This window comes from Canis lupus, chromosome 11 (genome assembly GCF_048164855.1).
Source record: "Canis lupus baileyi chromosome 11, mCanLup2.hap1, whole genome shotgun sequence".
Classification (NCBI taxonomy): Eukaryota; Metazoa; Chordata; class Mammalia; order Carnivora; family Canidae; genus Canis; species Canis lupus.
In genome coordinates this window covers 66,739,390-66,756,787 of record NC_132848.1, presented here as the reverse complement: position 1 = coordinate 66,756,787, position 17,398 = coordinate 66,739,390, and the positions used below count along the sequence as shown (strand labels likewise).

At 46.3% G+C, this 17,398-nt stretch overlaps 1 long non-coding RNA gene across 1 annotated transcript; it reads right to left on the bottom strand.

Annotated features, from left to right (window-relative positions):
* Positions 1-549: 549 nt before the first annotated feature.
* Positions 550-16,409, bottom strand: LOC140600357 (uncharacterized). Its single transcript, XR_012003619.1, has 3 exons — positions 12,172-16,409; positions 11,466-11,644; positions 550-4,760 (listed from the first exon to the last, which is right to left on the bottom strand). It is a non-coding gene; the product is annotated as an uncharacterized lncRNA (long non-coding RNA).
* Positions 16,410-17,398: the final 989 nt, after the last annotated feature.

Here is a 17,398-nt window from a genome sequence, read left to right as displayed (position 1 = left end):
CCAGATGCCAAATTCATTTAGCCAGTAAATCTGAGATTGGTAAAAAGTCCTGCTGTTCTCTCCTACACTTGCCCTGCCCCCATAAATGACTCACTCAGATCCACACTGGGTCCAGTCACAGAGGAGGCAGTCAGGGATTAAAAGTGACTAAGCACTTTGGGAAATTAGCACTTTGGTTCCTCAAATGGTGGATCTGATTATATTTTCACATCTTGGGACCCACCTTGCTGAGGCACCTCCTCCTCCAAAATCCCCATCACCATCGCCCCCACCACCGCCCCAACCCAGAGCTGGTGTGGAGTCAGACACAAGGGCCTCCCCGGCTTGAAAAGGACTTTGAGAGACTAATTGTCTACGGACATGAATGGTTACAGTCACAGAGCTCTCGAAACTGGAATGCGACTTATGAGAAGAGCATTATTATTCCCAAACCCACATTCTGCAGACGAAGTGGAACTTCTCCAACTGGTTGGTGAGCTGCTCAGTTGTTTACCTCTGGGCTTCATTTCCAAGGGCAGCTTATTTCCCAGGTCTCACCCACTACAGGAAGAGAAAGCCAGGGTCCAAGTTACAAAGAGGTATTTGATTTCAGGCACCACCTGGTTTTGAAGGATGTCAACGTTCAGCAGAGCTCAGAGAGGCCACTTGGGCTATTCCTGCCCAGGGTCTGAGCTTTCTGGCTCCGTGTGGAGGCAAAGTCTGCCCTCTAGGCTTCAGAAAGAACGGGCCTACCAGTTTCAGATCTACTGCCCTATCCGATGACTCAAGGACCAGTCTCAATCAGGACAATTGGAAAAGGGGCTGGGTTTGATTCTCAGACCCTTTTTGGGACCCTGAGCTCAACCCCTCCCATTGAGGGTAAGTTCTCCATCTCATAAAGGAGTTTGAAGGAAGTCTTTTCTTTTTCTGCTCCTTTACCTTAGGGTCCTAATCGCAACATCCAGGACTTGGAGAAAGTTCTTCTCCTTCAGATCCTCTTTGAAGCAAAGCCCTGATGGTGTCTTGGATGTTTCAGGTCCCTGAACTGGGCAGGCAAGTTAGTTCTAGCTGCTGCCCCCACTGTAAACAGGTATCTAGGTACCCTCTTCGTGACAAAACAGTTAAATACAGGCATCTTATTCAAACAGGAAATTTACATTTTTCACATTCTTTAGCCGAGCTAAAGCTGTAGTGCAATTAGGAATTTGTGCAATGTGAACATTCTTCATACTTTGCCCTGCTTTGGAAACAACGTTCCTCTCTCCATCCTCTTCATCCCCAGGAGTGACAATAGCCCACCTTCCCAAGACCGCCCTGGAAGGTAGTTGTCTCTTCACCTGGTAACAGCTCTGAAAGAGCTTGCCATGGTGCTTACAACATCAGCCTTTGGCATTAGAAACCCACTTTCAAATCTCCAGGCCATGCCATCATTTAAAGGGTAGGGCTTGAGGAGGACCAATCAAGGAGAAAAGAGAAGAACCAGGAAGGTCTGGTATCCAGAAAGCCAAGAACAGTGATCGGCTCCATGCAAAGTGGACAGGTAAGAGCGAGGTGGACAGGGTCATGAAGGAATGGACTTTTCCAGCAGTTTAGCTGTGAGGGAGCCAGACAGCAGCAGATAGCTGGGGAGAGAGTTTTTTAATCTTAAGAAGGGAGATATATGACCATGTTTCTAGGCTGCTAGGAAGGGTTTAGAAGTGGGGAAAAGAAGGATAAAGGAGAGGGAGAGAGCAAAAAGCCAAAATAAATTGTTGCAGAGGAGGCTCTGCACAGAAAAGAATCCAGGTTTTCCCTAAAGTGGAGGAGAGGGCTGGATGGGAGGGCCAGAGAGCTCAAAGTTCTGAGGGTAGGAGTTGAGGGAGGTCATAAAACAGAAGCTGCTATGGACTGAAGATTTGTGTCCCCTCAAAAAGTCATATGTTGAAGCCCCAATCCCAAATGTTATGGAATTAGGACGCGGGGCCTTTGGGGAATAGTTAGGCTGAGATGAGTTCACGCGGGTGTAGCCCCCATGATCGAATTAGTGTCCTCATAAGAAGAAAAGACCAGAGCCCTCCCTCTGCCTACCATGTGAGGACATAGCAAGGAGGCAGCCACTTGCAACCCAGGAAGCAGGTTCTCACCAGACACTGACTTTGCAAATGCTTGATCTTGGACTTCCCAGACTCAAGATTTATTTCTATGAGAAATAAATGTCTATTATTTAGGCCACCTAGTTGAAGGTATTTTGTTATAGCAGCCTGAGCTAAAACAGAAGACTTGGTCATTTGCTGAGAGAAGGGGGCCACGGTTGGGGAGATGGCAGGGGTGCTACAGTGAAGGTGTGAGATGGCAACTGGGAGAACAGGGGAGGAAAGGGTGCTGACCAAGGGTGGCTGTGCTGAGAACCCAGCCGAGGTCAGAGGACACAGGTCATGTTGGTCAGAGGTCAAACCACAAGAGTGTGAATTCCTCTGGCTGCCTTCAGGAGCCCTCGAGTAGGAAGGAGGACAGGAAAACCGGTCAGGTCAATGCCCAGGAAAGGGTTTGTAGGACTGACACAGCGGAAGGAAGGGAGCAAGGAGCTTGAGGTTGCTGATGAGAATGATCAAAGAGCTGCATCCTGGGATCCAGGGATGTCAGGGATGAGCTCGGAGAAATGAGTGGAGATGAACAGCCCATGGACTGGGAGAAAGGGGGTGACAGGGCAAGAAGAAGGCCTGAGTGTGGTCCTGTATACACACACATGCATACACACGTACATACGTATGTAATTTGATGGAGATAACAGAGATAGAATAGGTCTCAGTTGCTAACGTGGAGTGGGATTGAAGGGTTTTTTGATAAGATGTTATTAAACAATGCTTCTCGATTAATCTTCCTTTTTCCAGAAGAAAAGAGAAGCATAGCCCTCAGACGGCTAAGGCAACAGACCTGATCGGGATGCGTGCTGCAGTTCCCTCTGGCGCCCGTGGCAACCACTGCTAATGGACAGCCAGCCTTTCCTTTTTCCTGCTAAACTCAAAATTCTTTTCAATGTAGGATTCTAGAACCCACTACCAATTAGCTAGAATTGGTCCATGAGATGGAAACTGCTTTTTTTTTTTTTTTTTTTGATTCAAGTTAGTTAACATACAGCGCAGCACTGGTTTCAGGAGCAGGATCCAGTGATTCATCACCCACATGCAACACCCAGTGCTCATCCCAACAAGTTGGGCTAGGTTTTTAGCAGCAGGGATGAGGTGATGGTGGAGGGACCCAAAAGAAGGAGCAAGGACATCACACAGCCCAGCCCCAATTCACGGGTTTACAGAGCCCTGAAAGCCAAGGGTGGCTCTGCAATGACCCCAGAATGGAGAACCACTCAAGGGACTCAAGAGACACCCGTAAGGCCAGTTTCTACCGAAGCCCGGAGCTCGCCAGGACTGGTTCCAGTCACCCCAGATGGAAATCCCAGGCCGGTTAGCCTTGGCTGGCTCCCAGAGGTGGAGAACGAGGCAAACCACGGATCTCATGACTGAGTGATTTTCCACATCAGAGTAGATGAATGTTTCTGGCCCTGGCTCGGTAGAGGCTCGTGGGAGGATGCAGTTAACTCCCTCTCATGGCCCTGGGGCCCGGAGCCCTAAAAACTAGACCCCGCCTGAGGCTGGAAGGGAACAGAAGCAGCTCAGGGCCCATCTGGGAGAGACGCCTTTCCCGCTCACCCTCTCTTCCTCTGGGTGGGAGGCTCCGTCCGGCAGGAAGCCCCATTTCTTCCTCTGCTGCAACTCCCGGGCTTTACACCTCTGTCTTCCTTCAGCCTCTGAGAAACCCACCTTGATTACACAACTAGGGCAAGGCGGTGACAGCGAGTGACATACTGCCCCCCAGTCAGCCCCGTGTGGTCACAGATCAGATGTTCATATAAAGAGTTAACTATGCTAATCCCTGACTTGTCACCACAACTTCCTTTAGACTCATTCATATCAAACAGAATAAGTCATTCTCTGTATCCCGGTCTCCATGTGATTAGGGGTTTTTGTTGTTGTTACATAACGAAATGGCTTTAATGTGAAGGCCCGTGGGGCCAGTTTTTGCTATTTGTCTCTTGGTGGATGTTTGCTTCCCCTCAGGCACTTAGCAGAAGCACCAGGAACTGGAGAGAGAGGACACTCTGTGAGTTCAATGATCCAAAAGGGACTGGGATTTCACCAAAGCTACAGATTTATAAAACCAAAGGCTGACTGAAAGAGTTAACGAGGAAAGCACAACAGTGAGATTGTGTGTGTGTGTGTGTGTGTGTGTGTGTGTGTGTGTGTGTGAGAGAGAGAGAGAGAGAGACACCAGGGTAGGAGGAGGCGGGATGAGAGAACAGAATGTTCTTGCGTGGGCAGGTGGAGGTGTGACTTGAAATACCTGTGACCAGGCACACATGTGGCAGGTTTGAATCCTGAGAGTCACACATGCTCCCTGTTAACGTCACCCTGGCATTTCCTCCAGGCTGCAATGTATTCGCATCCAGCCACATACACTTTTTTCCTGTGTCCTCTCCTAACACAATTAGCAAAAGATTAAGTTCCCCTGAGTAAGCAGCAGAATCTGCTCAGGTGCAGCCTCCTTGGGCTGGGTCCAAAAATAGTGTCCCTGTCGTTCTCCACAGCAGTAGGGACCCGGTAGCTGATTTACAAACGGGACAACACTCAAGATGCACGTGGACATTCCGGAAGCTGTAGGCCACATTCCAAACAAGGCTTTACCGGCTGCTCCCCTTTAGTTTAGCAGAAGGATCCTTCCTTAGCTCAGAGGCATTAATTGAGCACCTACTGATAAATAGGGCGGAGACACAGATTAAGACAAGGTGGGTGTTATATGCAACCGATGAATCATTGAAACTAATAATATGCTATGTGTTAATCGAATTTAAAATTTTAAAAAATATTCAAAAAAAAAAAAAAGACAAGCTGACCTTAGTAAGTTTACAGATCTTAGCTTACAGACTGGTTAGGAGGCAACATTAACGCACCTAGGGCTGTAGGTACCTGCTTGGTAAGGCTGAAGGTTTGTGTGCCCCTAAAATTCATATATTGAAACTTAATTCCTAATGTGACAGCATCTGGAGATGGAGCCTTTTGGAAGGTGATTTGGTCAGGAGCGTGGAGCCCTCAAGAATAGGATTGGTGCCCTTATTTATGAGAGACCCCAGAGAGCTCCCTCACCCCTTCTGCCCTGTGAAGACACAGTGAGAAGATGGGCCTCTAGGAAGTGGGCCCTTAGCAGACTGAATCTCCGCATTTTGATCTTGGACTTCCAGCCTCCAGAACTGTGGGAAAGAAATTTCTCTTGTTTATTAGCCACCCCAGTCCATGGTGTTGGGATAGCCGCCCGAAGCACCTCTGTGACTCTCCTCACAATTAGCAAGCAGCGTACGAGCCGTGCTGAAAGGAAATCTGTGAGGCCCAGGAGAAGGAGAAATATTTTCCTGAGATGAGCTATGAAATGATTCTAAAGGCAAAGCGATGAATGGTTTTAGTTTTTAAAATAGCCTTGGAGGTTTTGTTTTGTTTTGTTTTGTTTTGTTTTTATCACAAAACTAAAACTATTTTAGAAAATACAGGTTAAAAAAAATTCAACTCACCAACTATCCTATGATCAAAAGGTAACGGTTGGACTCATCCTGGCCCCATCTTCCCCGCACCCCCCCTTCCCTTTCTACCACTCTGGTTTGATCTACTTCACACCTACAAAGCATCTTCATTGGATTTCACTTCACAAAATGTTTCTACTAAAGTGGGTTTGAAAACTACTGCTAACCACCGGGGCCAGGTGGCCCCTCCTGAGTCCCGCTGTCTTTGCCTTACTCTCCTGTTGATAAGCCCCCAGGAGCAGCTTCTTGGCTCGGCCATTCAGACCCTCTGCTTCTGGTTACAATCTACCTTGGCACCCTAGTTTCCCACCACCCGCCCCCCCAAGACCCTGTTTCTAGAATACGACATGTATGACACTACTCCCAATTTTTTGCTCACATCTTGCCACTACACTGTGGGCCCAAGTTTTCCTTTTCAAATGTCTTCATTCAAACTCTAGAACCTGAGTTCGTCTAGCGTTATTAGCCTATGAATCATAGCAACAGCAGCTCCCCGACATTGCTCCACCTGAGTGATACAAGATTCCGGGGCTCCTCAAAGTCACACCCAGAAATTTCACCCCGGGCAGTGTTTGACTCACAACGTGCCACAAACAGGTGACCTCTGCCGTGTTCTTCCTTTCCTGCTCCAGCTACCCTTATGCCCCACATTTATTCTTCCAGCCGAGGCCGCCGCGCCTGTCCAAGTCGTCCACGATGTCTTTCCTCCTGATGAACTCAAGGCTCAATCCTCAAGGCATCAGACCTGTAGGCCCTGGAGTCTTCAAGGCCGGCCTCCATCCCCTGGACTCCGAGGGACATTGTTCTCAGCAGAGTGACTCAGATCCTTCCTGAAACCAGCTCTTTGGATATCTGCCCTCTTTCCACAGGCTCAGACCATAGCTCTTCCCATTCTCTTGCCCCTGACCACCCCCCGCAGAAGCACACTTGACAATGTAGTCAAGCAAATAGATATCCAAGAGCTCTTTGCCTGGCTGGCTCATCAGAGGTGCTCAGAAATATTCTAATCCTGCTGGTGGAAAAGCTTAGGCTCAAACCAGGAATCTCATTGCATCATTCTCTTTAAGAACCTCAGACTCAGCACTAACCTTCATAAAATCTTTTCTAGCTCAAGCTAAATAAACTCACAGGCCTCTATAGCAGTCATGGTTGTTCAATTAATTTGGTAATTAATCTTGTATTTCCTTGTGACAACTCTCCTGTTCTTTCCCTAAATTGGTGTTAAAATATTTTTGGAATAGAAAAAAAATTGTATTTTAAAGGAATACCTTTCTGATTCTGAGGATACTGAGCAAAAACAAAAACAAAAACAAAAACAGGAAAATCAAGAAAGTCCCCTTCCCTATCAATCCTTAAGAACTTAAGTATAGCTTAAATAATCAAAAAGTATCTGCGTTTCATATTTATGTCTTACTTCATCACTGATGGAGGGACTATGGCTTTCACTGCTTTGTATTTGTAACGATGGCTGATAGTAGTAGGCACTCAGCTACTGGTTAATTCTTTCATTCTAGGGAGGTTTAAGGTCACTATTTGTACCTTAAGAGGGCGGGGGGGGGGGGGAAGACAAGACAAAGTACAACAGGATAGAAGAAATTATACAAAGCAAAAATTTCCAGAAAGAATAATCACAGAAGAAAGTTTACTCTATCATTTTGGTATGGAAGATGCCTAAAGAATCTTATAGACATTGCTTTAAATATACATATTGAGTATCTCATTCCCCCACTCCACAAACACATATTAAGGACCCGCTATGTATTAAGCAGACTTCTAGCAAGACAGACAATGTCCCTGCCATCCAGAAACTTCCAGTTTGATATAAAGAGGCAGACACTAAAATAGATCATTTCGGACTATGATAAATACCATGAAGGAAATAGAATGGGGGGGAGTAAAGGTGTATTATCTCCTTAGTGTTAGAAGGTCAAGGAAGCCTTCCAAGGAGGTGATATTCGGGCTGAAACCAAAAGGCACCAACTACGTGCAGTTCCACAGGTCGTGCACTGCACGTGAACTCCATTTACATGGACAACAGTGGCACGCCTAGCATTGTGCAGCAGAGTGGTTCAGAATGTTCCAGGCAAGTGTAAGTCAATCCACTTGTATAATTAATTTACTTTGCTCAAGTAGATTTGCATATCCATTAACATGCACTTAGTCCATCTGGATACAATGGGCAATCATGGTAACCATGTGGTGAGTCAGACAAGTCAGGAAAATGACCCTCGGCAAATTGCAGGCTATGGTCGATTGTTCAGCTTATGACTATATGTTCTCCGTTTCTGGAGACATGAGACAAGAGCCTAGAAACTGACAGACTTTAGGTAAGAGAAGCTTAAGATTGTTTTTGGAACCAATCCACCGTCTACTCCTCTAGTCATAATGCCAGGAAAAGGAAATATGAGTAATTGCTGTCCAAGCCTAAAGCTGGTTTTTAAGGTGAGAAATCCTCTTGCTTCAGGAACGATCAAATATGGGGCTTTGAAGACAGCCTTTATAATTACAGACTACACTATTCAAGGCATGCCACTCAATTAACCATTTGCCGCATGGCATGATGACATTCCACAATGACAGGTTAATGGGTTCCATGCTTAGTAAAAAGAGACCATCAGACTTCTAGTAAAGACGACTCTGTAACTCTTTGCTGGCCGCAGACCCCCTGTTAAACTGTCCTGAAGGGCAAATGTATATATTTATATAAAAAATCTTTAAGATCCCAAACTGGTTTAATGGGTTTCACAGAAGGTATTCAGAGGTACTCAAATTCCCATCAATTTAGAAATGGAGGCTTAAATAGAGGTCATACGCTGACCTCAGTTGATTCCAGAAGTGAGGCATCCAGGAACTGTCCCCCCTGTTCCCTGAATCTCTCAGCTGATTCTACTTCCTCTCTGAACTGTGCTAATCAGTGTTTGAGTCTGTCCAAGTCGGTGCTGAGAAGGAAGTTCCAGTCACTCTCCACCCCGCCCCCTGAAGTCTGGCCTGTAGAACCCAACAGGAGTCCAAGGGGGGCGGGGAGCTGGCTGAAACACACAGGGCAGGATGGGGCAGAAGCAGTGCTCCTGGAGAGGTGCTAAAGATAGAAAGTCATGCCTCAACAGGGGAAGGAAGAAGGCTGGCCAGGTTTGGCAGGTGGCATGATATGGGGACTCCCGATTGTTGGAGGTAGGATGGAGGTATCCATCCACCCGTGCCAGGTGGAGCAAGGTTCTTCTGGAATATCTGACTCAAAATAGGTGCTAAGAGGGATCAAGACGCAAGACCTCGGCTAATGAGGGTTGAAGGACAGACCACAGGCTCCAGACAGCTATCCAGAGCATGCTGTGCAAATTCACTGTGCATGTGAATTGCCTGGATTCTGGCTAAAAATGCAGATTCTGATTCAGTAGGTCTGGGGTTCTGCGTTCCAAAGAAGCTCTCAAATGCTACTGCTGCTGCTGGTTCACACACCACACTTGAAATAGCAAGAGGCTGGGCATTAAAGAGGTCCCTCCCTCTTTTTCTACTAACCATCATGGGGCCAAGAGAAACAGGGAAGCCTGGTACTCTAGATTAGGCAATAACACCTGCCCAGTAACAGTGTGGACGTTAGCCCGCGGACTGGGAGCAGTCAAAGGCCTCCATTCATTCCAGGGCAGGGGCTAAGCAACTGGCTGCAGGATGGGGCTCAGAGCAGAGAGAGCCTGACTCAGTGGGTATAAGAACATTATTAGTTGGAAACAAAGATGGGTCATGTCTGGAAAATCAAAGGGAGAGGCTTACATTTTTGTCCCTTCTTAACACCTCAGAAAAGGGTCTCTCCCTACGTCCACTGAGGTCAGGACTCTGCAGAGGGGAATTTGGAGCTAGTAGAACAAACACTGAGGCAGGCCAGAGGGCAGGGTGTACGGGTCCGTTACTGCTCTCCCACACTGGCCTTCTAGGAAAATGCAAAGGAAAGATCTCCTCCCGGGCCTCTTTCCCGGGCTCTAAGTTGGGTGCCGCGATGGTTCGTTTAATTGTCAACTTGGCTAGACGATAGCACCCAGCTGTTCAATTAAATACTAGTCTAGGTGTTGCTGGATTTTGTAGATGTGCTTAAATTAACATCTACAGTCAGCTGACTTTAAATAAAGGAAATTATTCTTGATACTCTGGGTGGGTCTCATCCAATCACTGGAAAGGCCTTAAAAGCAAAACTGGAGTTTCCCTGGAGAAGTTGAGATTCCACCTGCTAAGTACAGTTTTGGCTCCTGCTAGAGAGTTTCCAGCCTGCTGGCCTGCCCTGCGGATTTCAGACTTGCCAGGCTCCACAAGCATGTTCACCAGTTCCTCGCAATGAATCTCGTTATAGACACAGTCAATCCTCATTATTCACAGATTCTGTATTTGTGAATTTGCCCGCTTTGTAACCCCCAAATCCACACCGGCGGTGCGTCTGCAGTCATTCACGGGCCTGAGCAGTGATGAAAAATTTGAGTCACCTAATCCATGTTTCCAGCTGAGGTTGAACAACGTGCCTCTGCTTTCCTGTTTAGCTCACGTACAGTAAACGACTGTTCCATCTGCGATCTATCCGGTGCCGTGATTTTTTGTATTTTTGTGCTTCTTTTTGGTGCTTTTGCTGTTTAAAAGTGCCAAAGTGCTGTCTAGTATTCTTCACACCAGCAGGTTGTGGATGGGCATCACGAGATACAAACATAGCAGACGAGCTTCGTTCAGGTATGAGTTACAGTGCTGTCGGCGGCGAGGTCAGGGGTCATGAATCAGGTGTCGTCAAACAGAAACATGGATAAAACAAGGTTATACCTTGATTGGTCGATGCAATGCTGTGAGCTGGGGCTCACGGAACCTACCTCTGGATTTCTCCTAGGGGCAGTGGCTCAGTGTTGGCTCACTCGGTGTCTGCGGTGCTTGCTAGAATATTACCAAGAGGAACAAGAACCGACTGTGTTCGTGGGGCAGAGGGTCCTGTTTCTCTGGAGACCCCTAACTGGTCCTGCTATGGCGCCACTCTTCCCCTCTGTGCCCAGCGCAGGTGGTGCGGGTCTCATGTCCTTTCTGCATTCCGATCCCTGATGAGGTTCTGGACAAGTTGGGGAGAGGCCCGGGTATAAAACATCTAGTGGATGTTAATAACCCCTTGTTAACAGCAAACTTTTTCTCTTACTAGCTCATGTTGAGGAGCACAAAACACACGGCGGCCCTGTAATTTACTGCTGCGCCATCTCCCTGGTACAGTAAGAAGTAGGCTAGACTAGGTAATAACTTGAACACAGTTCAGCATTTTTAATGTAATTTGGATGATGAGCCCCAAATTACTTTTCCAATGTAAACCAATCAAGTATATTCGAGTTTGAGTGACTTTACCAAGAATAAACTTCTTTATGAATGTATAAAAAGATTAGACTGTCTCCAAGGCACTGGGCCTATTCACAAAGACAGAGAGAAGCCAGTATGTCTCAGGGTAAAAAGAAGGCACCAATTCAACGACCCCGTGGCCCATCCTCTCCCCACCCCGGTGGCCAATTTTAGTCTCCTCAGAGGCCGTGGTGAGGACTCCATCTCACCAGTCCATGGCGAGGGGCTCCCTTCCTAATTCAACAGTTGGCATCTTCCATGTTGCATCGTATGGCAAAGAGGAGTGAGGTCTCAGGTCAAATCCCGCCCGGCTCCCAGAACACAGGCTCACACACACCCTCTGTGTGTGTGGGAGAATCACGCACCTTCTCCCATGGGCCCACTGGCACCCAACTGAGGTTTGAAAACACTTACAAATCTCTTTTTAATTCAAGAACCTGTCATGGCTCAGACTAAGCACCATGAATCCACCACTGTGGACCCTGAGATAAGATGCTCCCCGGATGAAAAGAGCAAAAGCTTCTTTCACACACACCTTCAAGGAAAGCAGAACACCATTCACTTCTCAGATCATCCACGACGTACTCCAGGGGTCAAGAAGTGTTCAGCGCAAACAGAAGAAGGGGGCGGCTCGGTACAGTTGGAAGTCCGTGTATTCTAAAGTGTTTCCCTTTCAATGTTTAGGAACTTCCAGGACGTTAATAGTATTTTAAGCTGTAAAATGGTAGGATAAGAGCTGGCTTGTGCTTTGCCTACTTAATTGATACACTAAATAAGAATGATATGTTAAATAAAGATTAAAATGAGTGAAAAAAATGTGTATCCCCCCCCCCCATAAAAAATTGTAGCACACGAACAGAGTCAAATAATTTCAACTCAGGAAAAAAAAATGCCTAAATGAAACAAGGACTGACTCTTATGAAGCTTGGCTTCTCAGGTCTGTGTCTCCAGAGGCTTTTTGTTGCACCCTCCTGGCCACCCCACCCCCCACGTCAGGTGCAGGAGCTCCCTCCCTTGCTCGCAGCTGGTTGCCCCCCTTGGAAAGGACTCAATGAAGTCAGGGGTCAGAAACTATAGCCCACAGGCCACATGCAGCTCAGTTCCTGTATTTGTAAGTGAAATTTTAGAGAAACCCAGCTGTGCTCATTGGTGGTATACCCTCCATGGCTGCCCTCATCCCACAGCGACAGCTGAGTAGTTTGCAACAGATGCCTGATGGTGACCAAGCCCCAAATATTTACCATCTGATCCTTTGTAGAAGAAGTTTGCTGGCTCCCGGGTCAGTCCTTCATATTAAGGTGCAGCAGTTTTCTTTGTGACTCTGCCAGGGGTTACTTGGGTTTTAATAGGAGGTGATTTTTTTAATCTAAAAGAATTGGTGGCCAAGAACAGGATTTCAGTCATTAGCAATGAGATATTCAGGAGATGTTTTGGGGTGAAAGAATTTCTTAAGCTTGGTTCCTCATGCTCTACCTCCCCATCAACCCACCTGTGGGTCCACCTGTTGAGATGAAGGTGGGAGGGTTATGATGGTATGGAGAGAGAGAGCTGAAAAGAGAGGTAGGTCTGGAAGGATGGAAGGGTCTGTAGACGGCATTCCCTGGAGTGGGAAACACAGCCCCAGGGACTGGTATTTGTCTCGGTACCATGGACAAATGAACAAAAGCATTTTGCAGTTCATTTAAACAGAGTCAGATTCCTGACTTTGCTTGTCCCCTAATCTTTTTGCTTTTTTACTTTTCAAGAATATCCGACTTCACACACACACACACACACACACACACACACACACCAGAAACAAAACAAAAACAAAACCTTTATGGCTCATAAGAGACTTTCTGACGTTCCCTGGGCAGCATTACTTATCTGTAGGCAAGTCTCTACAACAGCAACAGAGAGCTCACAGCAGGGCCTTGCTATCAGGACACGGGGGCTCCACTCACCCCGCCTTACTGGGTAGACTTCACAAGACTTTGAAGTGGCCGCTGCACAAAATGGAAACAAGAGCATCTGGTTTCTCATCCCGAGGTGAATCAGAGGCTGAGCGTGCACGGGGAGTAATGACCATTCCTAACATTTGCGTTTGTTCAGGATATTAGTATTACAGGTCCCAAAATGTTCTCTGGAACATTCTCCTGTTTAATCTTGAGGACCATCCTTTAATGTGAAAATTGCCATCCCCTTTTAAACAGGTAAGGAAATGAAAGGATCTGAAGGTTTAAATGACTCACCCTAGATCAAACAGCTGTTGGAGTTCTCCCAGAGTAGAGGGTTGACTCTTTGAGCCCAAATGAGAGGGAGCCTGGGCCCTCATCAAATGCAGAGACAGGCACAGTCCTTCTTGGAACTCCCGAATGCCAAGGTTTTGTCTCTTTTTAGGTACAAGAGTAGTATGTGACTACCTGAGAGAGGCATAGGCTCCGTCAGATGTTCCCATGAGCTACTCACATTGAATGCCAGGATGCCACTGCACACAGTTCCTGGACCCTCCTGGGATGGTGGCCACATACCATACTAACATTTAAGAGGGCTTTGCACAGACTAGAAAAATGCAGACCAATTATGCAAAGGTGTTCCTTCCCCCAGCTGACCGGCCCTGGGCCAGAGCTCAGCTCAGCAAGCTGAGCAGGCCAGAACCAGCTCCTGCGTCAGCCCTTCCCCCCAGACAAGGCATCATTGTCCAGGCACAGCTGACTGGTACAACCGTCCTGTGCCTACCCTGTTCAGAGACCTCCTTGCACTAGGAGGGGATCCTTCTCAAAAGAAAGAAAATCTTATGGAGAAGAACTGAATTCATCCAGGACAATAAACACTACACAGTTAATCATGAAGGTAACAGTCAGTCTCAACTCGGTACAGTTTGGGTGGTGATGACAGTCTTTCTGAGCTGGCTAACTGGAGCTGGTCGCCATCCAGGTCGTCCCCCTCCCACCTGGTTCTCTCTCTTAGCCAAGCCTGACTCTGTATCCCCATCAAGCCCATTTCCCCCATTAATTCATGTGCTCCCACACTTAATGGGAGGGAAAATACAGCTAACAGGAAGATAAAATTCTTCTTTGCAAGTGAGTGGGTGGCCATCCCCTTGAGCATGTCTCTAACACCCCAACACGGGCAATCCTGTTGAGATAGGACACCTCCCTCAAGCCTACACATTACCAAGAGACCAGCCACCATTGGAGCATGCTTGAGTCTCTTCCTGGTCCTCTACATGTTCTGGGAGCCTGCATCATTCCCTAACCTGGCGGGCAAAGTCCAGCTGAGCTCACTCACCTTTCCTGCTCAGGGGTCAAAGGCCACAGGAGCTCACAATCCTCTTTTGAGTTGTGTTTCCATAGGATTCAAAGGAAAAATGGATCCAAGAGCAAAATGACAGCTCCCATTAATCCTGGGAGAGACCGGTAAGGTCAACTTGGGGTGCAGCTATCAAGAAAGCAGAAGAGTTAGCTGGGAGCGTATGTTCCCTCTTCATGTGCCGCAACCAAGTAGCACTGAGAACAAGACCATAAGGCAGGCACGGAAATGGACCCCTAACTGAAAGCTTCAATTCTCACTAAACACATTCAATTTAAAGGCCCACCTTGCATTTTTTCAGAATGTGCCAGAAGCAATGCTGACAGTATTTCCAGTCTTGTTCTGATAGTTAGTGTGATCACAGTGCACATAAAAATCGCTGAATAAGCAAGTTTGTTTCAACAGCTCCCAGTCACCTTTTCTACACCTTCCCTTTAAAGTTCTTTTTTCCAGGCAGCCTGGGTGGCTCAGTGGTTTATCGCCACCTTCAGCCCAGGGCGTGATCCTGAAGACCTGGGATCAAGTCCCACGTCGGGCTCCCTGCATGGAGCCTGCTTCTCCCTCTGCCTGTGTCTCTGCCTCCCTCTGTGTCTCTCGTGAATAAATAAATAAAATCTTAAAAAAAGAATAAAGTTCTTTATTTCTTCCATGTTCAGATTTAGATTTTAGTCATTTTGTCAAAGGGCTTGGGGTTATGGTGACTGCAGTGGCCCTGGGTCCCTCACCATCAACTTTGGACAAATTATGAGTTGTCTAGAGAACTTTGACATTCTATTGTGTTTTCAGGAGTGTATTCTACACCAGATAAGATCGTGCCTTTGTGGTATTTACCTGCATCAAGGCAACCAAAATGATATAGGTAAAAAGTAGCCAAAGTATGTTTCCTAATGACATAAGAGTTTGTTAAAACAATTGATAAGAGGGTTATGGCTTTTGAAAATGATTATATAAAAAAAAGCCTTTTGATATTAAGTATACACAGAATAGAGTCACCAATAGGAGAGGAAACTCTACTCTGCTTCCTGTAGCAGACGATACCAGCTGCCATGATAATTGTGCTAAGACCATAGGACAGACCATCCAGTAGTGTTCAAATAATCCAGCTGCATACTACGAATTGAAGAATACATTAGAAAACAACCATTACTAGAAAATTACTTACTGGCATAGAGTCAAAATGCAAAATAGAGAATTTTGGCAAGTTTGCTGCTTTATAACCAACCGAAGATAAGCTGGAATCTATTGATGTGCTGTTGCACATGACAAAATCCTAGGTAGGAAAAATAGATAAATATGTGGTTCTGGAAAATAGTGACACTAAGACGGTATCTTAGTCAGTTTGGGTTGCTATAACGAAGTACATGGTCCGGACAATAGAATTACGAACAATAGAATTTTTTTTTTCCCACACGGTTCTGAAGGTTGGAAGCCTGACATCTGGGTAATAGCAAGGTCAGGTCCTGGTGAGGGTCCTCTTCTAGGTGGCAGACCAGACCGTCAACTTTTCCTTGTATCTCACAGGGCTGTAAGCAGTGAGAGGAAGCAAGCTCTCTCATGACTCTTATGAAGGCGCTAATCTTATTCTGGAGGGCTCCACTTACACGGCAGTCAACAAATCCTAATTATCCCCAAAGGCTTCGCCCCCTAATACTGCCACTATGGAGGATAGTGAGTAGAGTTTCAACATCTGAATTATGTGGGGAGCGGGGTGTGTCACAAACATTCAGTCCATAAGAGGGGAACTGATATCCAGGAATATGAAAATATGGCAAGGAAGCTGTGATCTCTTCATCCCTAGCACACTGCTGGATGAGGAGTAGACGTTCAGAAAATGGCTGTTTTAAGGTAAACCAAGTTATTCTTGTCTGTGATAGGGTTCTACATCTACAAATTGGACAATTTGTGTGATTTAGAGGCAGTTCATATTTTGCTATCAATTTCCTCCAGAACATGTTGATAAATATTGCTAGTCAATAGGCCTTGTCCAGAAGAATGGGTTTTTACCACCAAAAGCCACCAATGGTACAAAATTACTTAATTTTTACTATCACCAAGGAAGAGGCTTTTAATTTCCCACAATGGAAATTCTAAGAAAAAACAACAATGACAAAAAACAAACAAACAAAAAAAACCAAACCAACCTTTTCAAGGCACTTTGTGGTATGGAGAAAATTTCAAGAAATAGCCAAACAGGGTAAAGGCTGGGGGAACCCTGCCCTAGCAATGACCCTAAGACTCACTTCCTGTAATTCATACGTTCAAAGACTTTTCTCTCCCACATAAATACCTGTAGGGCAGTCATTCTCATGGGAGGCCTGTAGGGTTCCAGAAAGGGCTCATGGCTGCGCCCCTATGGCTGGGTGTCTAATGCTAACAGGTCAGTGTACAAAAGCTGCGAGCCAGCAGCAGGGAGTCTGCTTTTGCTTTCAAGCCGTCTGGGGGAAAATGCTGACAGGTCCTGCTACCTCTCTTCCTGTCTCTGCCTTCATGCTGATCTGTGTGTGCTTTTATAATCTCCTCACTTAAGACTCATTCTTCATCTTGGAAGAATCATGGAAACGAGTAACGAATTCGGACAACCTGTTAGTACCTATTCAGGTGAATCCCTCTTCATTAAGACAGCCCCCGAGTCGATTGTGAGGAGCTCATTCACACCACAAGACAGTTTCAGACCCCAGAAAAACAGAACTGGAAAGGAGTCTTAAGAAATCTTTCGTCGGACTCATCCTCTTCTTCTTCAGTAGGTGAGGCAACTGCGCCCACAGAGGGAAAACGAACAGGCCAATGATCTTCTCATTCCTAAGTCGTACTTTTCAGGAAGGAAAGTTTTGCCACAGGCATTTCAGACTTTTTGGAACCATCAAAATGGATTCGATTTTAAAATATTTCACTTCTACATTCCCGGGAAGATACCCGTAATAGAGTGAAGGACAGCGGCCCCCGAAACGGAGTATGAATTAAGTACTATTACGTTTACAGGTGCGATTGTAAACCGTAGAATAATCGATCCTGTTGCATATCCAGATCAGTTTCAGTCTATCCTATTAACAACTTGTGCCCAGAATACATACCTATTATGGACAGAGTCATCCAGACAGGCAGTCAACGAACATCCTTGGATTATATATTGACACAAATACGCGTTTAACACTTAAGGAGAGACAAACTGTGAGCAAA